The sequence below is a fragment of the Vicugna pacos genome, unplaced genomic scaffold, assembly GCF_048564905.1.
Source record: "Vicugna pacos unplaced genomic scaffold, VicPac4 scaffold_103, whole genome shotgun sequence".
Classification (NCBI taxonomy): domain Eukaryota; kingdom Metazoa; phylum Chordata; class Mammalia; order Artiodactyla; family Camelidae; genus Vicugna; species Vicugna pacos.
In genome coordinates, this window is record NW_027328783.1 from 135,934 (window position 1) to 160,750 (window position 24,817).

A 24,817-nucleotide genomic window follows, 5' to 3' on the forward strand; every position below is an offset into this window, starting at 1 on the left:
TATTTTTTCTCCTTATCTCTTAGTTTTTCTAGACATTTGTCTATTTCTTCTAAGTTGTCCAGTTTATTGGCATGTAAGTGCTGACAAAATGATCCTTTTTTTGTATATCTGAGGTAATAATTGTTATTTCTCTTTTTTTATTTCTTACTTTATTTCTTTGGAGCATCTCTCTTTTCTTCATGATGCACCTGGATATAGGTTATTTGATTTTGCTTATCTTAAAAGAAAACATAAAACAAAATCTTTGGTTTTACTACACTTTTGCATATTTTTTCTCTAATTTATATTTACACCTGTAATATTTAGGATCATGTTTTTTTCTTTTTTAACTTTTTTTTATTTGTTTAGAGTCATTTTACAAAGTTGTCTCAAATTCCAGCATAGAGCACAATTTTGCAGTTCCAATGAACATATATACATTTGTTATCCCATTTTTTCTTCTGTGAGCTGCTGTTAGATCTTTTATATATTTTCCTGTGCTATATAGTTCAAACCTGTTTATCTATTCTATAATTTTGACCTCCCAGTCTATCTCTTCGCACCCCTCACCACGTTGGCAACCAAAATTTTGTTTTCTATTTCTGCGAGTCTTTTTCTCTTTTGTATTTGTGCTTTTTTTGTTTTGTTTTGTTTGTTTTTAGATTCCACTGATAATCCATCTCATATGGTATTTTTCTTTCTCTTTCTGGCTTACTTCACTTAGACTGATTTTCTTCAGGGGCATCCATGTTGCTGAAAATGGTGATATGTTGTCAATTTATATGGCTGACTAGTATTCCATTGTATAAATATACCACCTGTTCTTTATCCAGTCAACTGTCGATGGACATTTAGGCTGTTTCCATATCTTGGCTATTGTAAATAGTGCTGGATATGAAAATTGGGGGGCAGGTGTAATCCTGAAGTGGGGTTCCTTCTGGATTTATTCCCAGGAGCGTTATTTCTGGGTCATATTGTAAGTCTATTCCTAGGCTTTTGAGAAATCCCATCCTGTTTTCCACAGTGGCTGCACCAAACTCTATTGCCACGAGCAGTGAAGGGCGGTTCCCTGTTTCCCACAGCCTCTCCAGCATTTGTCATTTGTGGATTTTTGAGTAATGGCCATTGTGACTGGTGTGAGATGATACATCATTGCAGTTTTGATTTGCATTTCTCTGATAATCAGTGATACTGAGCATTTTCTTATGTGCATTTTGAACATGTGTATGTCTTCCTTGGAGAATTGCTTGTTTAGGTTTTCTGCCCATTGTTGAATTGCATTGTTTATTTTTTCTTATTCAGGTGAATGAGCTGCTTATATACTCTGGAGATCAAGCCTTTGTCTTTTTCATATGCAAATTTATTTCCCATTCCGTAGGTTGTCTTTTTGTTTCACTTCCGGTTTCTTATTTTGCAGAACTTTGCAAGTTTCATTTTGTCTCATTTATTTACTCTTGCTTTTATTTCTTCTATGAGAAAATTTTAGAGACATATGTCACATAATATTTTGCCTATATTTTCCTCTAAGAACTTTATTTTATATTGTCTTATGTTTAAACCTTTGATCCATTCTGAGTTTATTTTTGTTTATGGTGTTCTAGCTTCATTGGGAGTGTTCTAGTTTCATTTACGTGCTGCTGTCCAGTTTTACCAACACCATTTGCTGAATGGACTGTCTCAATTCCATTGTATTTTCTTGACTACTTAGTCTAAGTTTAATTGACTAAATGTTTGCGGGTTCATTTCTGGGCTGTCTATTCTGTTCCATTGGCCTATATGTCTGTTTTCCTACAAATATAGTGCTGTCATGTTGACTGCAGCTCTTTACTATTATCTGTTTCGTTAGCACAAAGAAATGCCACTGATTTTTGACCTTAATCTTGTAACGTGCTGCATTGCTGAATTCTTCGATCAACTCTAGTAATTTTTGTCTGGATCTTGAAGGGTTTTCTATGTATAGTAACAAATTATCTGTATGTAGTGACTTTTACCTCTTCCTTTCCAATTTGCATCCATTTACTTCTCCCTCTTGTTTGATTGCTGTGGCTAGGACTTCCAAGATTATATTGAGTTGGAGTAGTGATTGTGTGTATCCTTGTCTTGTCCCAGATTTTAGTGGGAAGATATTAACTTTCTCACAATTGATTACTTTGCTGGCTGTATGTTTGTCTTCTATAGCTTTCATGATGCTAGATATGTTCCTTCTATGCCCACTTTGGTGATAGTTTTCATCATCGGTGGGTGTTGAATTTTATCAAATGCTTTTCCTGCATTTATTGGGATAATCATGTGGTTTTGGTCCTTCCTCTTGTTGATGTGCTGTATTACATTTATTGATTTGCATATGTTGAACCACCCCTGTGTCCCTGGCATGATCCCCAATTTGCCATGATGTATAATCTTTTTTCTGTGTTGTTGGATTCTATTTGCTACTATTTTGTTGAGGATTTGATGTCTGTGTTCATCAGAGATAGTGGCCTATAATTCTCTTGTTTGGTAGTGTCTTTGCCTGGTTGTGGTATGAGGGTGATTTTGGCTTCATAGAATCACTTTGGGAGTATTCCTTCCTATTTACTCTTCTGGAGGATTTTGAGAAGTACTGGTATGAGCTTTTCTTTGTATGTTTGGTAGAATTCCGCAGTGAAGCCGTCCGGTCCTGGACTTTTATTTGTAGGGAGGTTTTATATTGCTATTTTGATTTCATTTCTAGTGCTCTGCTTGTTCAAGTGGTCAGTTTCTTCTAGATTCATTCTTGGTGGACAGTATGTTTCCAGAATATTGTCCGTCGCCTCTAGGTTATCCAGTTTGTTTCCATATAATTTTCATAATATTTTCATATGTTATTCTGTATTTCTTTTTTATTTGTTGTAATTTCTCCATTCTCCTCTCTTATTTTGCTTATTTGTGCTCTCTGTCTATTCTACTATTTGAGTTTGGACAGAGGTTTTTCGATTTTAGATAGTTTTTCCAAAAACCGGATTTTGGATTGGTGGAATTTTTTCCCATGGTCTTTTTAATCTCTATTTTATTTATTTCCTCCCCAATATTTATGATTTCCTTCCTTCTGCTGCATTTGGGGTTTTTTCTTCTTCTTTTTCTAGTTCATTCTGCTAGTGGGCTAAATTGTTTATTTGTGATTGTTCTTCATTTATGAGGAAGGCCTGCATTGCTATAAACTCCCCTCTCAGCACTGCTTTTGCTGTGTCCCATAAATTTTGTATTGTTTTGCTTTCATTTTCTTTTCAAGGTACTTTTTCATTGCAGTTTTGATTTCGTCATTGACCCATTGGTTTTTTAATAACATATTACTTAGTCTCCATGTTTTCCTTTGTTTTCTTGTTTCTCTGTTGTTCATTTCTAGCTTCATGGCATTGTGGTCAGTAAAGGTGCTTGAGTTTATTTCTATCTTCTTAAAATTGCTGAGGATTCTTTTGTGCCCAAGTATATCCTGAAACCTGGAAAATGTCCCATGTGCACTTGAAAAGAATGTATATACTATTTTGTGGGGGGTACAATGCTCTGGAAATATCCACCAAGTGTAATATTTCTATTGTATTATTTAAATTCACTGTTGCCTAATTTATTTTCTGTCTCAGTGATCTGTCCAGTGATGTTAATATAGTGTTGAAATCTCCAACTATGATTAGATTTCCGTCACTATCCCCCTTTATATCTGTTAATAATTATTTTATGTATTTAGCTGCCCCTCTATTTGTTGCATATGTATTAACGAATTGCTATCCTCATCTTGTATCACTCCTTCAATCATTATAGAATGTCCTTCTTTATCTTTCTTTATGTCCTTTGTTTTTAAGACCATTTTGTCTGAAATCTTTACCGCAACACCTGCTTTTTTGGCTTTTCCATTTGAATTGAAAACCCTTTTCCTTCCTTTCACTCTCAATCATTATGTGTCCTTCCCCTTAAAATTTGTCTCTTGTATGCATCATATTGAATGTTCTTGCTTTATTATCCAGCATGCTACTCTATGACTTTTGACTGGAGCATTTAGTCCATTAACATTTACAATAATCGATGATATGTTTGTGTTTATTGCCATTTTGACCTTTTATTTGCAGTTGATTTGATATTTCCTCTTTGTTCCTTTCATCTTCCTTTTATGGTTTGGTCATTTTCCTCTGTATTATCATGAATTTTATTTTGTTTCAGTGACTACCTGATAAGTATTTGTCTTGTTGTTACCCTTTTTTATGTCTTTTAGACCATTATTGAAACTGTTTTTATTAAACTCATAGTAACATGATCTCAAACCCATCATACCGAGAATAAAAATTTTAAAAGGAATGACCAAAAAAATAAATTCTCTATTTTCCTTCCTCCCTCTCCCACTCTCAATGATTTGTATATGTTGTTTTAAAATATTGTGTGTATTTTATTTGTTATTCATGAGTTATCACGTTTCCAGCTGTGAGTTTCACATTTCTGAAGGATCCTGCTGCTTTTCTATTTAGAGTAGACTTTTCAATATTACTTCTAGCATGGGTCTATTGTTGCTAAACTCTTGTAGCGTTTTCTTGTCTGTGAAATACTTTATGTCTCCTTCTACTATAAAGGATAGGCTTGCTGTTTAAAGTATTCTAGGGTATATCACTTTTTCATTCAGGAATTTGAATATCTTTCCACTCCATTCTGGCCTTTAGTATTAGTTCAGTGAAATCAGCTGGGAGCCTTATGGGAATTCCTTTGTAACTCACACTTTGTTATTCTTTTGCTGCCTTTAGGATCATTTCTTTATCCTTGACTCTGGCCATATTAATTATATGTCTTGGTGTGGGCCTATTTGTTTTCTTCCTGTTAGGGACACTCTGAGCTTACTGTACGTGGATATCCGATTCCTTCTTTAAGTTTGGGAAGTTCTCAGTCATGATTTCTTCAAACACCTTTGCTATCCCCTTTGATCTTTCCTCCTCTTCTGGGACTTGTAACATGCCAGATTGGCATGCTTTATATTAGCCCATAGGTCTCTTATGCTTTTTTCATTTGTTTCTCATTGTTTCTCTTGTAGCTCTTCTGATTGAAAGCTTTCTCTTTTCCTGTATTCTAAGTCACTAATTCATAACTCTGTGTTGTCCAGTCAGCTTTGCGAAACCATTTGATCATTTCTCATCTCAGTGAACGTGTTTACCTATTCTACTCGGCTCTTCTTTATACCTTCCATTTCATTTTTAAAATATTTTATATCTCTAAACACTATCTTTTATTTCCATCAATAAGTAGATCACTCCTTTTTTGAAATCTTGATCTAGCAGGCAATCGATATCTATTTCACTGATTGTTCTTTCAGGGGATTTCTCTTATTCTTTTAATTGGGAATGGTTTCTCTGCTTCATCTTGCTCCTACCTCTCTGACACTGTGGTTTATGGAGCATCAGTTATCTACTTTGGTCCTAAAGGAGTTTATCTACCTAATGCCTATATAGTAATACAACTGAGAAAAAAGAAAAAAGAGAGAGAGAGATAATAAATTTTACAGAAGGGAGAAATAAAGGTTTGAAGACAATGTATAATGAATAATAGAAAAGCAATTTGAAGCAGAGTTTTGAAAGATAGTAATAATAAAAATATTTTTTAAAATGTAAACAGGATTAAAATGGGGGTATGTATAATTGCCTAAGAAGTAAAAATTAAGAGTGTAATAGAAAATGGAAGAGGTAAAAACAGATTAAAACAAGGGGGTGGTCTGTGTCCTCCTGGAGACTGTGTACTTATAATGTGAACTCTTGCTGTATTCATCCTGTTTGGAAGCTGAGCTTGCTTTTTCCAGAGGCCCTCCATTGATGCCCTTATTTGTGCTGCTCCCAGGACCTGTCAGCAAGCAGATTGCTCCTACTTCCAACACATGTTCTGGAGCAGCTCTCTTTACTGTGGGCTGGCTTGTCACTGCCCTGCCCGATGCTGCAGTCAGATGTTTCAGACTGACCAGGCAGGAGTGGGCATTATGCCCTCTCCCATCCACATGGTCAGTGGCTCCATTCCAGCCCAAAATGTGGGGGTCATCAGTCCCCTCAGAGTGCCAATCTCTCCTCTGCTCTGTGCCACTGTACTGTCTGCCTCAGGTTGGCAAACAGGAATTGGGCTCAGGGTAGACTGAGGAACATCCTTGTCCCTGTTTTGTGACAAAACTCAGATTCTTGTTTGTCTTGGCAGAGCAAGTTCTCTGAGGAAATAAGACGGAAGTATCCTATATGCCTCAGGCTGTAGACAAGTCCCCATCTTGCGCTTGAGGCTGCTAATTCCTTAGGAGTGGATGCAGGTTTTGCCCCCACTGCCACCTGGATGCAAAGCGCCAGAGACTACGGTGGCTGTGTCTGAGCCCCAGCTCTCTAAACCTAGAAAGTTTTGTGGATTTTCAGAGATGGGGAATACACCTTTACGCTCCCAGAGCACTTCTGCCCTCTTGTTTTGTGGAGGACCCAGGTTGTTCTGCCCTGTGCACCCACAGCAATGGCACACAGCCCCCTCCATTCCCCGAGCTGTCTCAGTGCAGCCATCCCCATTTTCAACCCAGCTTGTGCAGCATGGCACTGCCCTCAGCTGCCTGGATGCATCTTGGGCTGGATTTCACACGGAACCTCTGTACCTTTTTATCTTAGTTCTGTCAGTCAACTTATACTCTGTAGAGATCCAATCCTTGGAGCCTCCCCTTCCATCATGCCGAACTCTCAGTTGGAGAGGGGTGAACCAGTGAATGAGAACCAGTCCTTCTTAGCTGCTTCCTCCCTGTGGGACCTATCCCAATCTGCTTTGCCTTTTCTTCTTTCTTTCTTCCTTTTCTCATACCAGATTTTTTGCATCTTTATCTTTTGAAGGGGACAATGTTCTATCAGAGTTCTGCAGGTTCTCTGGTTAGCTGAGTGGTTCTGTGGATGAGTCTTGTTTCATTTGTGGGAAAGGGTGAGCTACAAGCATCCTTCTATTACACCATCTTGCCCTCCACCCCCAAAAACTTTCACTATATGGTGGAAGATAAACACAGCCTGGAAATAGACGGGAAAGATATTTCATGGAAATGACAAGAAAGTGCAGATTTCAATGCTCAAATTATGCAAAATACATTTTAAAATAAGGGTCAGAATGAAAGAGAAATATGAGATTACATAACGTTAAAGAGATCAATATAAAAATAGAGTATTACACTCATTAAATTATATATTGAACCAACACTGTAGATCCTAACTATATAAAGAAATATTAGTAGACATGAAGTAATTAATTCATTATAAAACAATATTATTAGATGAGTTTAACACCTCAATATTCTGATGACCATATCATTCAGAAAGAATATCTGTAAGGAAACAGAGATCTTAATGTCATATTAGATCGTTTGAACCTTAATGAGCTATTGGAAACTGTATCAGAAAAGGAGAACTCATAAGCTTCTCAAGTGTGCACAGGATGTTTTCTAAGGAATTAACAACAAATTATGTCATGAAATGAGCCTCAGGATCTTTAAGCAAATACAGTTTACAGCAAGTATTTTTCCATACACAAAATTATGAAACTATGCATCAACTCTAGAAAGAAGAACAAGAAAAGCACCAACATGAGATTTAACCACATCATTTAAAAAAATAAAATAAAACAATGTCAAAGATGAATTCAAAGTGGTAATAAAACCATACCTCGGAACAAAGTACAATGAAAACACAGCTTCATTAAATGTATGAGATGAAGTAAAGGCAAATCTAAGAGGGACGTTTAGAACAACACAAGATTTCTACAAGGAGAAAGAAAAACCTCACACATAGGACCAAGCATACCACCCAAAATAACTAGAAATAAGAACCAACAAAACCCAAAGGCAGTAGAATGAGTAATCTTTAATGATTAGGTTGAAAATAAATATAATAAAAATTAAAAAATAAATTAAAAATCATAAAATCAAAAGTTTTATTTTTTCTTAAATATATTAACAAATTGATAAGCACTTAATCAGGCTTATCAAGAAATACAGAGAGTGGACCTATACAAAATAATAAATGAAACAGTAGAAATAACATCTGATATTACAGAAATACAAACACAGATTATGTAAGCACTCTGAGCAAGTTACGTGACAAACAACTGGACGACCTTAAAGAAATAGAAAATTTCTTGAATCATACAACCTGCCAAAACTGAATAAAGAGAAAACAGAAAACTTGAAAAGAGCAATCAGTATAAGTTAAATAAAATCTATAACTTTAAAAACACCCCTTGAACAAAATGCCTGGATGCCCTCACTAAAATCTCTTTCCTCCCAACTATTTCAAAAAATGAAGGAGGAAGGAAAATTCCCAAAGTTATTCTTTGAGGCCACCAATTCCATGATAACAAAACCAGTCACAGACACTACAAAAAAAAGTAACCAAAATGTAAAGCCAATATCCTTGATGAATATACTCTCAAAATTCCTCAAAAATCATCAACAAATTAATCCAGCAGTTCATAGAAAGTATTATACACGATGATCAGTTGGATACCTTCCAGAGTCACAAGGATGATTCAAAATACACGAGTCAATCAGCATGACTCATTTTTAATAAAGGAAGGACAAAATTCACAGGGCCATGTCAATACACACAGAAAAACCATTAGACAAAATTCAACATACATTCATGATCAGAAGTCTCATGAAAGTGATTACATTAGGAAAATCTCTCAACATACTAAAGGCCATATATAATAAATTTTAATACTCAGGGGAAAGACTAAAGACTTCTGGGTAATTTCGGGAAAAACAGAAGGATTCCTACTCTCAACACTTCTGTTCCGTGGTAAAAGAAGAAAGGAAAAGGAAAGAAGAAGAAGTAAAGAAAGGCAAAATGGAAAGAAAGAGACAAAATTGACACCATTAATGATGACATAACAATCTACATAGAGTCCTAAGGGCTCTACACAGACTATTATGAACAATAAAAAATTTCAGCAAGGAAGCAGGGTATAAAATTAATGTAAAGAATTCTCTTGCGTTGCTACACATTAATCATGAGATACCCTAACATGTACGTTGAATGCAATACTATTTAAAATCCCATCCCACCGAATATCTTGGAATAAATGTAACCACATATATGAAATATCTACACACGGAAAATTAAAAAGCATTGACAAAGAAATTAAAAAAGATTCAAAGAGTTGGAAAGATGTCTTGTGCTCTGGATTGAAGGAGTTAACATTGTTAACATGGCCTTACTAAACAAAGAAACCTATAGATTTAGTGCAACTCGTGTTATGAAGCTTTAGTATTTCCCACAGAACCAGAAAAATATAACTCTAAGTTTTACATGAAACTATTAAAAATTGCCAAAATAATCTTCAGGTAAAACAACAAATCTGGAGGTATAAATCTCCCGGTTACCTTACTATAATACAAACCTACAGTAATAAAAACAGCATGGCATTGGCACAGAGATATAATCCATAAAAACATATAGAGAGCCTAGAAATATTTCCACACACCTATGAGTAATGGATGAATGATAAATGAGGCAAGAGTACACAATGGAGAAAAGACAGTCTCGTCAAAGGATGGTGTTGGGAAAGCTGGACATCTTCATGTAAAACAGTGAAATTAGAGCATTCCCTGACATCATATACAAAAATAAACTCCAAGTGTTTTAAGGACCTAAATGTAAGGCCTGATACCTTAATTCTGCTAGAAAGGAATATAGAAGATACCCTATTGGATATATATCATAGGAATATTTTCTTATATCAGTCTCTTATGGTAAAAGAAATAAAAGCAAAACTAAGCAAGTGGGACCTAAACAAACTTAAAAACTTCTGCACAGATAAGTACACTATCAATGAAATGAAAACATTGCCTGTGTAATTGGAGAACATATATGCAAACAATGCAAGTGACCAGGGGTTAATAGATGTAGGTTAATAGATGTAACATGGATTTAGGTTACCCAACTCAAGGTGAAAAACAAAAGTCCAATCAAAAACAAGAGCAGAGTACCTGAGTTAATATTTTTCCAAAGAAAACATATAGATGAGTAACAGGCAGGTGATAAAAATGCTCAACATTACTAATTGCTAGGTAATTGCAAATCAAAACCACAATGTGTTATCACTTCACACTGGTCAAATGGCTATCATCAAAAAGTCTACTAATAGTAAGTGTTGGAGACAATATGGAGGAAACAAATCACTTGTATACTTTGGTAGGAATGTAAATTGGTACAAATTCTATTTAAAACACTATTCAGATTTCTTTAAAAAGAAAAAAGAGAACTACAATATTACACAGTAATAACTCTCCAAGGATAAATCTGGGGAGAAACACTAAATTGAGAAGGACTAATGTTCACAACAGCACAGTTTATAATATGCAAGACAGGGAAGCAATCTAAGAGTCCACAGTAGACTATGGACTTAAGAATATATGATGGTTCTATAAATATGCAATGGAATAATACTCAGCCATGAAAAATTATAACACATTGCTATTTCAGCATCATGAATGGACCTAGTATATACTTTGTTTAGTGAAGTAATTTAGACAAAGACAAAAGTATATAATTTAATTTATATGTGAAATCTAAATAATAACACTTATCTGTTTACATCTATCTAAAGCTATCTATTGATAGATGATAGATAAATAATTAGATAGAAGGATATATACATAGGCACATGATAGATAGATAGGTAGATAGATAAATAGATAGATTGATAGAAACATGGTAGAAGGATAGAGAGATTTGATAGACAAGACTGAAGCAGACTGAAAGAAACCAGCAAACATTTATGTTTACCAAAGATGAAGGGAAAGGCAATTTAATGGTAGGACATTGACAAATACAATGTAATATACATAAAGGAGATAAACAACAAGGATAATCTGTATAGATCACTGAGTTATTCACAATAACATAAAATAATTGAATGTTACAATTATTGTAATCATTTATAATGCAATATAATCTACAAAGATGTTGGAATCACTAAGCTGTACATCTGAAACTACACAATATAGTACATCTACTGTACTTCAATTAAAATTAAAACATCTCATGTATAATTTAGTCATTTTTGTGCTGATAGCATCTTCCTTTAATATTGTTTTATTTTTACTCTTTACATTTTATGACTACAGATTAAAATTGTTTCTTATACTGTTGTGAACAACTTACCAGATTGATGTATCTATATTTTTTGCAACTGATTTCCTATTTTTCTCTCTTTAATCCATATAGAATAGTAGCATTTAAAAACATACCCAAAGAAACAGTTACAAATTTCTTGTGGTCTCTGCTTAGCATTTTGTTCAATGTTTTGTGTATTTTTGCCATTTTATTTTTCTTAGAATAGCTCTTTTCTTCAACTCTTGTAAGATGTGTCTGTTTTGCTTTTTTAAACCTTTCAGGTTTTGTTTGTCTGCTAAAGTCTTTATTTTCACTTTATATCTAAGCGATAACTGAGCAAGGTAGAGTACTCTTAGTTGAGAGATTTTTTATATCAGTAGTTTGAAAATGTCATTTTATTTACCCTTGACATATGTTTTCTGCTCAGAAATCTGCTGATAGCCTAATGGGGGTTCCTTTCTAGATTATCATAACTTTCTTTCACTGTCTTTAAAATTTTACTCTGTCATTCACTTGCCAATTAGCATATGACATATCTTGAAGGAGGTCTCTTTGTCTTAAAGTTATTGGTGTTTTGTTGGCTCACAGACTTGTATATCAGTTCCTTACCCAGGTTCGGGAAGTAATCAACTATTACTTCTTTAAATAAACCATCAGCTGCCATCTAATTTTCTTCTCCATCCAGGATTTCACTCAATTGTACACTTCCTGAAGAAGTCTGATGGCTATTGTAGAATTTCCTCACTTTTTAATGTCTTGAATTTCTGCCCTCTCCTATCATTTCTAGTTTTGTTTTGGTGACTTTGCTAATCTCTCTTCCACAAAGACAGTCTTCTTCCAATGCTTTCTGTTGCATTCTTCATCTCATTTACTAAGTTCATCTGGTCCTCAAACAATGTTTGGTTATTTTACAGTTTCAGTCTATTAGGTAATGTTTTACTTACCATCATTTATTTTAATTCTGAGCTCACTAAACTGCTTTCTGAGTTTTGTTTTTGTATTGAGTTTCTGTATGACACCTATTTGGATTCTCTATTAGTTATATGGCAACATTCCATGACTTTATCTTTGTTTACTGCAAGGTTGACATTGTGTGAGTGTGTGTGTGCGTGTGTGTCTGCATCTGTGTCGGTGTCCGTGTGTTTGTATCTGTGTGAGTGTGTGCCCTAGAATGTTACTGTGATTGGTCATGATCTTGGTAAATTATTGCTCTGATGACACTAAATAACATATAGGGAGTTGGAGTCCTTGCTTTTTTGTTCTGGTAGATTAAAATACTGCACAATATTTGGTTTTATTTACCTGAGCTACCTCTGATAATAATTGAAAATGGCACTTTCCAGTCGTTACTGTCTGGATAAATAATTGCTTATATTGTCAATTCTTGGACATCTCTGGTAGTTAATGCCGCTGTAGTCACTGGGAAGGTGAACCCTTCCTTTTATCTGTTATTCCTTGAGACTCAGTGTACACATTGAGGAAAGGTGTAAAGACAGGTGGGTAGATGGAATCAGACAAGTGTCTTAGCCATGTCCAGTGTTGCAAGGTACCTTGTCTCCACCACTGTGAATGGGGAGTAGGAAAAGTGTCATGAATGTCTGAGTGTCTGAAGGATGGAATTTCTGTCTCCATTGTGGCTCCCTCTTAGTTACCTGTGACCATGAGTACTGGTGCAGTTGGAGACTGAAGTTGTGTGAGCCACTGAGACCCTGTTTCTACTGGGTACTCTGAACCTGTGGGCTCAGATACCCTAGTCAGTGGGCCTTGGATGCAGGCACCAACACTGCTCTTCCCTCAGTTCAGCCTCCTTTATTTATTTTACCCCATCAAACTTCAGCTGTACACATGCGTTCTGGAGTATTGTTTTGTGTTGTACTTATTTTTGTTGAAATGTGATCATTTCACTGACTGTAGATTTAAGTGGAGAGGCAGAAATAGCTTAAACTTATGTCACTTTTTTAAAACTGTATGCATTTTCATTAAAAAGCTTAAATTCTACTAAGGACATTATAAGAACAGTAAAGAAATTGAACATATCACCTCCCTTAATTTCAGAGTACTACAAAATATTTTGTTTTTCCTGGGTTCTTTTCTTCAATGTTTTTCCCACATACATGCACATTTTACTATAATATATGCCTATAATCTCCTTAAAATCATTTAAATTATTAAAATATTTCTCTGTGCTGTAAATATAGACCTGTTGCTTCTCTAATTTATAACTAGTAGCTTGCACATTTCTGTCTTCTATACCCAAATTCCCTGTTCCCAGAGGAAACCACTACTTGGTACACTACACATATATATGTGATTCTGTCTCTGTTTTTTATGATTATTTCTCTTATATCTTTAGTTTCCTCATGTAAGTGATAACATAGAGTGTTTTTCTCTGTATGACTTATTTTCCTATGTGCAACACACTCTGGGTCCAGTCACATTACTCAGAATGGCAGAATTTTATTTTTTGATATGACAATGACTAAGTATTTATTATGTTATCTATATCTCATGTCTACTTCAGACAATCATCTGTTGATGGGCAGTTGAGTTGTGCATCAATCCTTGACTATTATAAATGATGATGTTAAGAACATTTGGGGTAATATATACTTTAAAATTAATGTTTTCATTTTTTCAGATTTATACCAAAACCTGGAATTGCTGCAACATATTATGCTTCTATTTCTACCTTTTATGGGCACTGTCCACACTTTTATAATAGTGGATGCATCAATTTATATTTCCACCAAATGTGTACCTGAGTTCCCTTTTATCAACATTCTTATAAATGTTTGTCATTTGAAGACTTTTTATTAGCAATTTTGGTTGCTGTGAGATTATATATCATTCTGGTTTTTATTTACATCTTCCTAATGAATAGCAACGTTATGTTTCTTTTTATGTGCATGAAAATCATCCACATCTCTGTTTTTGAAAGTTTCCAAGAAGATCCTTAAACTGTTTTTAAGTTGGGGTCTTTGATTTTTAAATAATGTGCCTTATATACTATATATATATTATTGATATTAACAAAATGTTGGTTTCATTGTCTGAAATTCTTCTTGGTATTCTGTGTTTTGTAATAAGTCTTGCTGAATGTTTCCTTTGCTCTGCAAAAGATTTTGCACTTCACCCTTTTACAAGAAGTGGAATCCCTGTATCACATACTATATCTATTTTTTCCACAGTAATCTAAAAACTGTTATTGTCAGTTTTCCTTTTTTTTCACTTAGGAGTTAGAAGAAAAATAAATATTGCTATGATTTATCTCAAAGTCAGTTCTGCTCCTGTTCTTGGTCAGAAATTGTATAGTTCCAGGTTTTACATTTAGGAAATTAATCAATTTTTATCTTATTTTTATATTATGGAAGGAAGTGCTCTTACATCTTCCATTTACATGTACTGTCCAGTTTTCCCATAACTACTTGTTGAAGAGACTGCCTTTTTTCCATTGTATACTCTTGCCCCCTTCATTGTAGACTAATTGACCATATGTGTGTGGGTTTATTTTAGGACTCTTTATTTGTTCCATTGATCTGTGTGTCTCTTTTAGTGCCATATTTTGATGTTTTCATTACTATAGCTTTGTTGTATGTTCTAAAGTCAGGGAGGATAATAACCACAGCTTTGTTCATTTTTCAAAGAAAATTTTAGAAAATTTGGCTCTTTCATATTTTTGAATAGGTTTTAGCATATTTCTCCTTGTTTCGTGAAGTAACATGGCTTCTGTGAGAATAGAAATTTACTTAAAGATAAAACCTGGGAAAAATAATAAAGTGTGGAGGATAAATCATACAATATTAAACAACAAATGGATTGCTGTGTAAATCAAAAATTATATATGAAAATATAACTACAAAAAAATTCCATGGGGTATAGCAAAAGCAGTATTAATAGGGATGCTTATAGCAAAATAATCCCACTTATACAAAGAAGAAACATCTCTCTCTTTTAACATAATCTTACAAACAAAAGATGTAGCAAAATATTAAACAAACTTATTAGTAGACGGAAAGATATCTGAAAGGTCAGAACATAAATAAATAAAATAAACATTAAATTAGAAACATCTAATCAAACTAAATAATGGCTTTTGAAAGAAAAATAAAATTGATAAACTTTTACCAGACTCATCAGCAAAATAAACAGTACAGATTAATAAGCTAAAAAAATGAATAAGAAGTTACAGCTTATATCAAAGTAACACAAAGCATCATAATGAGATAAAAAATACATGGCAATTAATATGCAAACCCTAGAAGAAATGGACTATTTGTTAGAAAGACATAATCTCCCGGATGGAATGAGAAACAGAAAATATGAACAGATTATCACTAATGAAATTGAACATATAATTAAATAAAATCTCCCAAGAAACAAAATTCCAGGCCTAGACAGCTTCACAGGTGACTTCTGCCAAACATTTAGAAAAGAGCTATCACCTATCTATACTTCTCAGAGAATTCCAAAAATTTGCAGAGGAAGGAAGGCTTCCTACCCCAATATTCTGTATCACACTACTACTAAAACTGGAACAAATACCTCATAAAAATGCAGGTTAAATACTATTGATAAGCATAGATACAAAAATCATCACTAAAATGTTAGCAAAGCAAACAATACATAAAAAGGATTATAAATTATGAATAATTCCATTTATTCCAGGGATGTAAATGTGATTCATTATGAACAAATTAATTAATATGATATACACCTAACAAATTGAAGAATAAAAATTATATGGTCACCTCAAAAGAATCATATTATATTTAGGCCAATTCAGTATCTATTTATGATTATATTTCTCCTCAAAGTGGGCATAAGGTAACATACCTCAACACACTTAAGGTCATATATGACAAGAACTCAGCTAACATGACTCTCACTGATTAAAAGCTGAAAGAATCTCCTTTTGGAGCAGGAAGAAGGCAAGAATGTTCTCTCTTACTACTTTTATTCAGTATTGTATTGGAAATTCTAGCCATAGCTATCCAAAATAAATATAAATATAATACAGTGAATTAAGAAAAGAAGTAGACGTATCTGTATGCAAATGAAATAATTTAAATTGAAATCCTAAAAATGATGCCACAGAACTACTAGGGATTATCAATGCATTTGGCAAAATTTCAGAATGTAAAATTAACATACAGAAATCTTGCATTCCTACTTACTAACAACAAGTTAACAGATAGAAAAATTGAGGGAACTTTCTCATTTACTGTTGCATTCCAAAAAAAAAAAAAATCAAAAATATATCCAACCGAGGAGGTAAAAGACCTGTACTCAGAACACTATAAAATATTTATAACAGATATTGAAGATAATGAAAACAGATGAATGGATATACTCTGTTCATAGAGTAGGAAAACAATATTGTTTAAATGACAGTAGTAGACAACAAAATACACAAATTAAATTCAGTCCCTATTAAAATACCTAGTGCATTTTCAGACACTTACAAAAAATAATTATTAAATTTACATGTAAACACAAAAGAGTTGAAATCACTAAAAAAAAAAAGAAAAGAAAACAAACTATAAACCCAAACAACTTTGACAAAAACAAAGAGGATGTATCACTGTCCCTGATTTTAAACTATAATACAAAGCTACAGTAATGTATATGGTAGTGGCACAGAACGAATAGAATAATGGAACACAACGGAATGCCAAAAAATGAAATCAGACAGTTATGGTCATTTAGCCCATTACTGAAATGAATATACAGTGGGGGAATGGGAACCAACAGGCACATGAAATCGGTCAACATCACTAACCATCAGAAAAATGCAACTCCAAAACACAATGAGATTTTATGTCAGTCCTGTCATAATGATTATTATCAAAAAGATAACAAATATGTGTTGGTGAGAATGTAAGAAAAAGAACCCTGATGCACTGATTGAATGAATGTAAATTTGTGCTGCCACTGTGGAAAAAAGTATGGAGTTTTATCTAAAAATTAAAAATGAAATATGATCCAACATTTCTATATTTGGATACTTATTCCAAGAAAATAAAAACACTAATCAGAGAAGATAAAGTCAGTCCTATATTCACTGTGGCATTATTTAAAATAGCCAGGATATGGAAGCAAATTAATTGCTCATCAATAGATGATGGATAAAGAAGATATGTGTTTATAGTATATATATTGACCCATCTATTAACTAAAGATTTATCTATATATATATACACACACACTAAATATATATATATGTATATTTATTATTATGTACAAACACACATAAAAATACAATGGGGTATCACTCAGATCTAAAATGAATAATTTCTTGTCATTTGCAACAAATTGGTAGACTAAGAGGGTTATATGCAAAGTGAAATAATTCAGGTAGAGAATGACAAATGCTGAATTGTTTTACTCATAATTGGAATTTAAAACAAATGAACACAACAAAACAGAAAAGGAGTTACACATAAAGAAAAAAAGAGTTCGTTCAAAAAAAGGAAGGAAATGTGGTGAAGAAAAAGAAATAGTTGAGGAAAATTAAGAGAGAAAATTTTCAATTTGCAAACTAAATGAGTCAGTGAAAAAAATGTACTCTATGGGGAATAGTCAATAACTATGAAATATCTTTAGATAGCAACATATCATAACTAGATTTATTCTTCTGATCAGTTTGAAACATATTAAATATAGAAAAGAGTATGTTGTGTAAGAGAAACTAACACAGTGTTATACATTAATGTACACTTCAAAAACAAAGAAACATACTTATAGAAAAAAGATTACATTTGTAGTTAACAGAGGCAGGGGTTGGGAAAGGAGAATTTAATTAATGCACTCAAAAACTACAAACATCCAGTAGTAAAATAAACCTGTTATGGGGATGCCCCGTAGTAACATGAAAATTACAATTAATACTGTTCTATGTTCTATATGAATGTTGCTAAGAGATTAGACCATATGTTTTCTCATCACAACCAAAAGACAAATTGTATTTCTTTAAAATTGTATCTAAATGAGATAATGAATACTCCCTAAAATTGCTATGATATTTATTTCATGATATTTGTAAATCAAATCACTATCCTGTGCACCTAAACTTTCACAATGTTTTTTGCCAGTTATATATCAATAAAAGCTGAAGGAAAAATGGAAAGTCAATGGTAATTATTTCCCATGTCATTTCTCATGATTGTTTATGCAGCAAGTAAACTTGAGTCATGATATAGTTATCCTAGGTAAAGATACTAAAAAATAAGTGATTCTAATAAATTATTCATAAAGATAATATTAAAATTAGTGTTTTACCATGCCTTAAACTTTCTTCATGTTAACAGCCCACTGTTTCTGAAGGCATCAAAATTTCACTCTGTGTATTCATCTGAGATTAGGGAATAGATACAAATTTAATAATGGCTGCTCTTGCTGTGAGAGATAAAGTTCACTGTCTCTGAATGATGGTCTCATCTCCCTGACAGCATCTGTAAGAAATGATCATGCTAGGTTGCTAAAAATCTCAGCAAGGTAAAATCTCAGAAATCCTACAATTCTTAACTATTTTGCAATGGGAATGCAATATTGACAAAGACTTGATTTTGGATAAAAATGTGGTGTTTTCTCATGGTTTAATTAGGGGATGTGTGAATAATGCCAGAGATCCAAAACAAACATTCTTGCTCAAGTGCTGGGCAAAGATGTGTAAAGATTCTGCATTATTAGGACTGAGGACTGCTTTCAAAATGATGACTACACTCACTCTATTCCAGGTAGTCCAAGGAAAGAAAGGTTATTGCAATTTGTAATTGAACAGGAATAAGTCAGTGGTTCAGTCTCTATAAATTAGTCAACGGGTGTTCAAAGACAAAATAAGTTATGTCAACAATGAGAATTAAAAGAAAAAAACTTGGATATATACTTAAATTAATAAGAGACACAGTCCTGTGCTGGGCTCTGGGGACTGGAGTATGTATATGCTTCAGTCCAATTCAAGGGTTCAGTGGCCTGGCCCTAGCATCAGTTCGGGATTCAACGAACAGGTAACAAATTGTATACTGGGAGAAATATAATCTACCTCTCCCTGATCGGAGGAAATTCTGGTGGCTCAATGGAACTCTTAATTCACAGAGATACTGCCAGATGCAGAGGAATAATTCACTGATTACTCAGCTAAGAAAAAGTTACTGCTTAACAATCCATCTTCACACACACACAGTGGTAGACAGATTTGCAGTATTTAGTGGGAAGAATTCAGTCAGCTGATCTCATAATAATTTTCAAAGCACAACCCCACTTTTGTAATTTTGCCAATAGTCTAGATTTCCCTGGTAGAAAACCACAGATGGACAAACAAACAAAATTCTTCTTTAGAATTTCTAATTTTGAAAGTAAACTGTAACTTTTGACTTATCAGTATAGAACCCTGTTAAGATGATCATGGTAAGACCCATTGACTGATAAAAGAGCTGGAAACTAACTATTGAATCAATCCATCTGAGCCCCAGAATGCTAATGTAAGCAACAACATAGCCACCATCAGATTTGAGCTGACAAATATAAAAGTTTGATGTTTCTGTTGTAGGAACAACCACTGCTGTCCAGACACAGTTCTCCTGCTGCAAGTGGGCTCTTTTCTTCTCTTGGTAAAGGTCATATTGCTGGGATATTGCTAGAGATTACCCTGGCCCATTTGCCCATTCTCCATATTATCAAAGGCTTTCTTCACAACTGATGACACATTTTTCAGAACTCAAAGTGCCATTCAATTATTATCAGCTGGCACTGGCAGCATGATTGTGAGCAGAAGCCTAAGGCTCCCTGACATTGCCTACAATTTTTCCAGCATTTCAGTGCATTTCACATTCTGAAAATGCTTCACATTTTATTTTAAATTAATGGGAAATTGTCAAATCTTCCATGAATATTTCATATTTCCTAATATCTGCAGAAATTTGGTATTCTTGCAGTTGAACAAATTTTTAATTCCACAACCCTCACCTCCTTCTAGTCCTCACATATAAGATTGCAATTTTGTTACTGAATATGACCACCACATACAAGGGTCTAGTACCTATTAGATACTCCCTTGGTAAAGGTTAGAAGGGGGAAGGTTTTGTGGGTTGTACAAACGTTCATTAAAGGTTTGCAATGGCACTGTCTCTTCTGTACAAAGCTCTGATTCTAAGAAGTAAATTAAATAGAAGTCAGGATAGTAATTGGTATGGGGAAGAAATTCAGCTATTTTGGGGTGGGTGGGTGATGAAGAGACAGGAAAAAACCCAACAAATGAGAATGGAATGCTTTAGTCCTCTGGAGGCATGAATTAAGAAGAAACTCATACTTTGTCTCGTGGACCTGCCTCCAATTACTGTCTTGAATGACTAGTATTTGGGCTATGAAACGAGCTACTTTGTGGTGAAGAGTAAAGACCATAACGAAATATTTTGAAAACCATGAGAGTTTTGTTGTTTCAGGAAAGTAGATTTTGCTTAAAGTCAACATGTATTTTTCATTCACTAAATACTAAAATGCATCAGGTGGCATGTGCTTTGCTTACTGTGCTGGTATCCAAGTTAGACAAGGAATGGGGAATAGACAGAAAATATCTGGAGGAGGTGGTTTCTGTGCTGACACTGGGAAAGTGTAAGTAGGTAAAAGGAGGACACCGAAATTCCAAGGATGAGCTGGAGCCAAAGTGTTGAGTTTGCAACTTAAATTGTTGACAAGCATTTGCCTGGATGTAGCTCTAGATACAGTGAAATGTAAGGATATGCCAAGGTAGTCAGTTGCCAGATTTATAAATAAATGACTAAACAGAGTTAAGTTTGTGGGCTAAGAGTTTTTAAGGAATTAAGTGCCACCCTGAGGACGTAAGAATGTATTTGGCTGGAACATAAAAGCAAAATAAAGTATTGACTAGAAAATATAGTGTAGAATCTTGAGGGCAGGAAATTAAAGCACCAACTGGAATGCTTTGAGAACAGCACAAAGAAGACCATAGATAAAATTACTTCTTAAATTGTACCACATGCTGAATGTGCCATCTGAGACTACATCATGTGAGCTTTATGATTCCAGGGATGACATAAGAGAGATCATGATACCTGGGCCAGTTCCTGCATTTATTCCCAGTTCCAACCTATCCTAACTTAACACTTTTAATTCTTTCCAGGATGAACCAGAAACCACTTAGTAATTTTCCCTCTCTCCATGTTTTAGTCTTTTTCCAAATTCTTCCATTTCTTCTTCTTCCTTACAAGAAATTATTTAAATTTACTCCCATATTTTTCCATCAAATGATCATATCAAATATCTATTTTTGTGTTTAAATGGTAACTTAGTCTCCCATTTAACTCTTAACTCTATTTAAAATAAATAAGGAAAATACAGATACACATCTATGTTTATTTTTCAAATAAGAAAATTGCAGATATTTGTCGACATTTGCCAACATCAATTTTAATCTTTGTTATCCTGCATAATCTGGTAGTCCTATGGTAGATCAGTTGTAATTTGATTGACGTCCATAAGCTGAAGATGGCTGATGAGTTGGCCTTGAAGGAGAGTTAGCTGATATATCAGCTATCACTGGCACTGGAAACCGTGTGTTGCTCCCTGGTTGAAGCTGAGAAAATCGACCTTCATTGGCAGATATGTTGTGATATCTATTTGGAAAAGTAGAAGGCTCCAACATCTGTCCAAAATAATTGCTCTGTGTGGGAGACAAGATGCTGTACTGAGAAGTAGAAGTTGTAGCTGTAATGAAGTTCACAACATGGCCATTTGCTTCAGTGTAGCTGCTTTGGGAGTGCCCGTGGACAGTGGTCAACTGATTTAAAATAGCACGTTGATCCACAGCAATTTGTTCTGGTGGTCTAACTGACATTGATGATGGAGGAGAAAAATTACCTCTGATCCGGGTAGTTGTATCACCAATTATGTGGCTAGTAGAGGGCTTTCTTATTAGAGGCATGTTTAAATTTGCAGAAGGCAAAAATGCATTTTCTGCACTAGTGTCAGTCACAAAACCAGAGTTATGATTATCCACATAATCCCCTGCTTAAATGTGCTTCTTCTTGAATTCTTCAGCCAATGAAGATATCAGAGGGGCATTTTTAATCCCAACTCTTCTTTTAATTCTCACTAAAAGCTAGGGACAAACTAGTTTAAAATTTGGATAATGATAGAACTGCAGCTAGACCCAAAGGAGAAAGATTTTAGTAAAATTTAAACCAAAATACAAGACTACAATAAGCCTAACCTATAAAATCTCAGATTTCAAGTTTACAATGCAAAGATAATATTATCAAAATGTGAACATTGCTGACAATATTTTGAAGTTCCTTATTTGGAAAATACACATTTAAATAGTATAGTCATCAAATTTAAGGGTTAGCATTTGCAGTAACTGTGAATGCCACTTTTAAAAAGCAGCTTTAATAACTTTATTTCGATTTCTGATAAGATTCATGGTTGCAAGAAAAGTTTCTCATAATCTTGACTACTTAAGACACTGACCTAATTTTTTAGAAAAAATAAAGTATTTTAGCCTTAGTAGTTTTATAAAATTTTCAAAATCTAGCTTTACATTTACATTACCATAGATTGGTGTACAAAATAAAATTTTATATATAAGTTACCAAGCGGTAACTAAAATATCGGAGTACCTTGCTTAAAACAGAAACTACTTTTTCTTCTGCTAGAAAGACATCTATACAAGCAGATCTTTGAAAATTCTGCCACTCTTTACTAAACCCATAAAGTTTAAGCTGTGTAACTTAACTTTTCATACTTCCAGTTTCAAATATTCTGAAAGAGGCATTTCTTTCCAAAACTTCCTTCTTAAAGACATCTTCATCAATCACTATGGAAGTTCCATTATCATCCCACAAGATGGATTTAAATTGGTCACTCCCAGGCATTTTCCAGAGTTTTCTTGGAAATGCCAGAAAACAAAAATCATTATCTTCATCTGGTTTAGAGACACAATATTTGTAAAATGTTCTTTATATCAAGAATTCTTCAGACAAAGTCTGAAAAGCATTTTCTTCAGTCATAGACTTCAAGTCCAAGTCATCAGAGAATATTTGTTCACACAATAGAGATCTACTGGAGTTTACTGAACCAGTTGATCCATATTTATGGGACACATCTTCAAATTCTGATGAAACTTTTGCCATTTAAATAACTTTTTCTACAGCTACATTTCTAATCTGTGGGATTTTGAGCACTGCAGATTCAAATGATGCTGCAGCAGGCCTGTAAAGATAAACTGCTAGGCCATCATAATGGTTCTCACCCTGAGTAGATGTGACATCACAAAACGACTGGTCTCCTAGCAAATCAAGTGAAACATTCAGCCACTGTTTACTTCTCATTCATTTACTTAAAATGAAGCATATATGATGGTTACTTTTATAGTGTTCAGTAAATATTGTCCCCACAAAATCTTTTTAAATAATTTAATTTTGGGGTCTATGAAATAAAACCAATCTGCAACCTTTTGTACACAAATTTATACCAGATTGGTGAACAGAGTATAAATAAAGAACAAAATATATAAAATAATTTTAAAGTTTCGGAATTTAAAGTGAAACTTGTGTAAACTTGTACAGAAAAGGTATACATATTTCATTATAATTTGTAATTAATGTGAAACTAAATTTGATTTGGAAATGGAAGTAGTTATTTATCTGTGTACTTTACAATAAGTAGCTCTATATTCAAAACATGAGCAGAATAATTATCAGCTTATTTGTTATGTTTATAAATAAATGGTAAATATTTATGAAATAAAACTAGATTAAAAAAATGAATCAAATTTAAGAAATCCCAAAGGGGGGAGTTTTTGTTTTAAATTGTAATTCAGTGCTCTATGTAAAACAAAAGTAATTTAGTATTCTACTTTAAAATTAAAAAAGAGATAATCTTATAGTATACTTACTAAAGTTTATTTTTACCGTTCTTTCATTCAGAGGTTTTTCAGTCCCTAGAAGTAATAAACTTTCTTGTCATCTTTATAATCCATACTCTTGTGGCTTCTGTTAAATATTCCAAAATGATGTTGATAAATACACTTATACACAAGATCCTGGGTTCAATAAAATGTGCCTCCATTAAGGAGCAAACAAACAAACAATGAAAAAACAAAGAAATAACAATATATGTGGGTTGGGATGGAAAATACCAGGTAATGCAATTTAGGAAGCAATATGTTTCTCAGTCCTGAAACAGCTGGCAATGTTACTATAATGCGGAATTTTAAGGCAAGTGTTTTGTGCACCAGTTGTTAATAATAGCTATGTTCTGTATCAGTAATCTGTAGTAAATCCAGTACTAAAAAATTTGTATTATTTATTTAGATATAAATTCCAATAAGCATAAGCCAAATTCAAAATGAGTCATAGAATGTTTCAATAAATAAGTGTTCACTCAAGCTACAATGTAAATTTTTCCTTCAGTATGTGTATATTCCATTCAAAGTAAATATTAGCAAGCTGAATTCATGGCATATTATAAGTATTATAAAGTATAGTTAAGTTGGATTTAGTCCTGATTCATAAATTTTATTTAACGTATGAAAATCTATAAATGTGATCCATCCCTTAAAAAACAAAGAATTGAAAAATAACAATCTCAATATATGTAGGAATATTTTTCACAGATCTGGTCTTAACATTTTTATAAAAAATTCTTAACAAATTCGCTCTAGATATAATATGACTAAACATAATAAAAGCCATATATGAGAAAACCATGACTCACATCAAGTT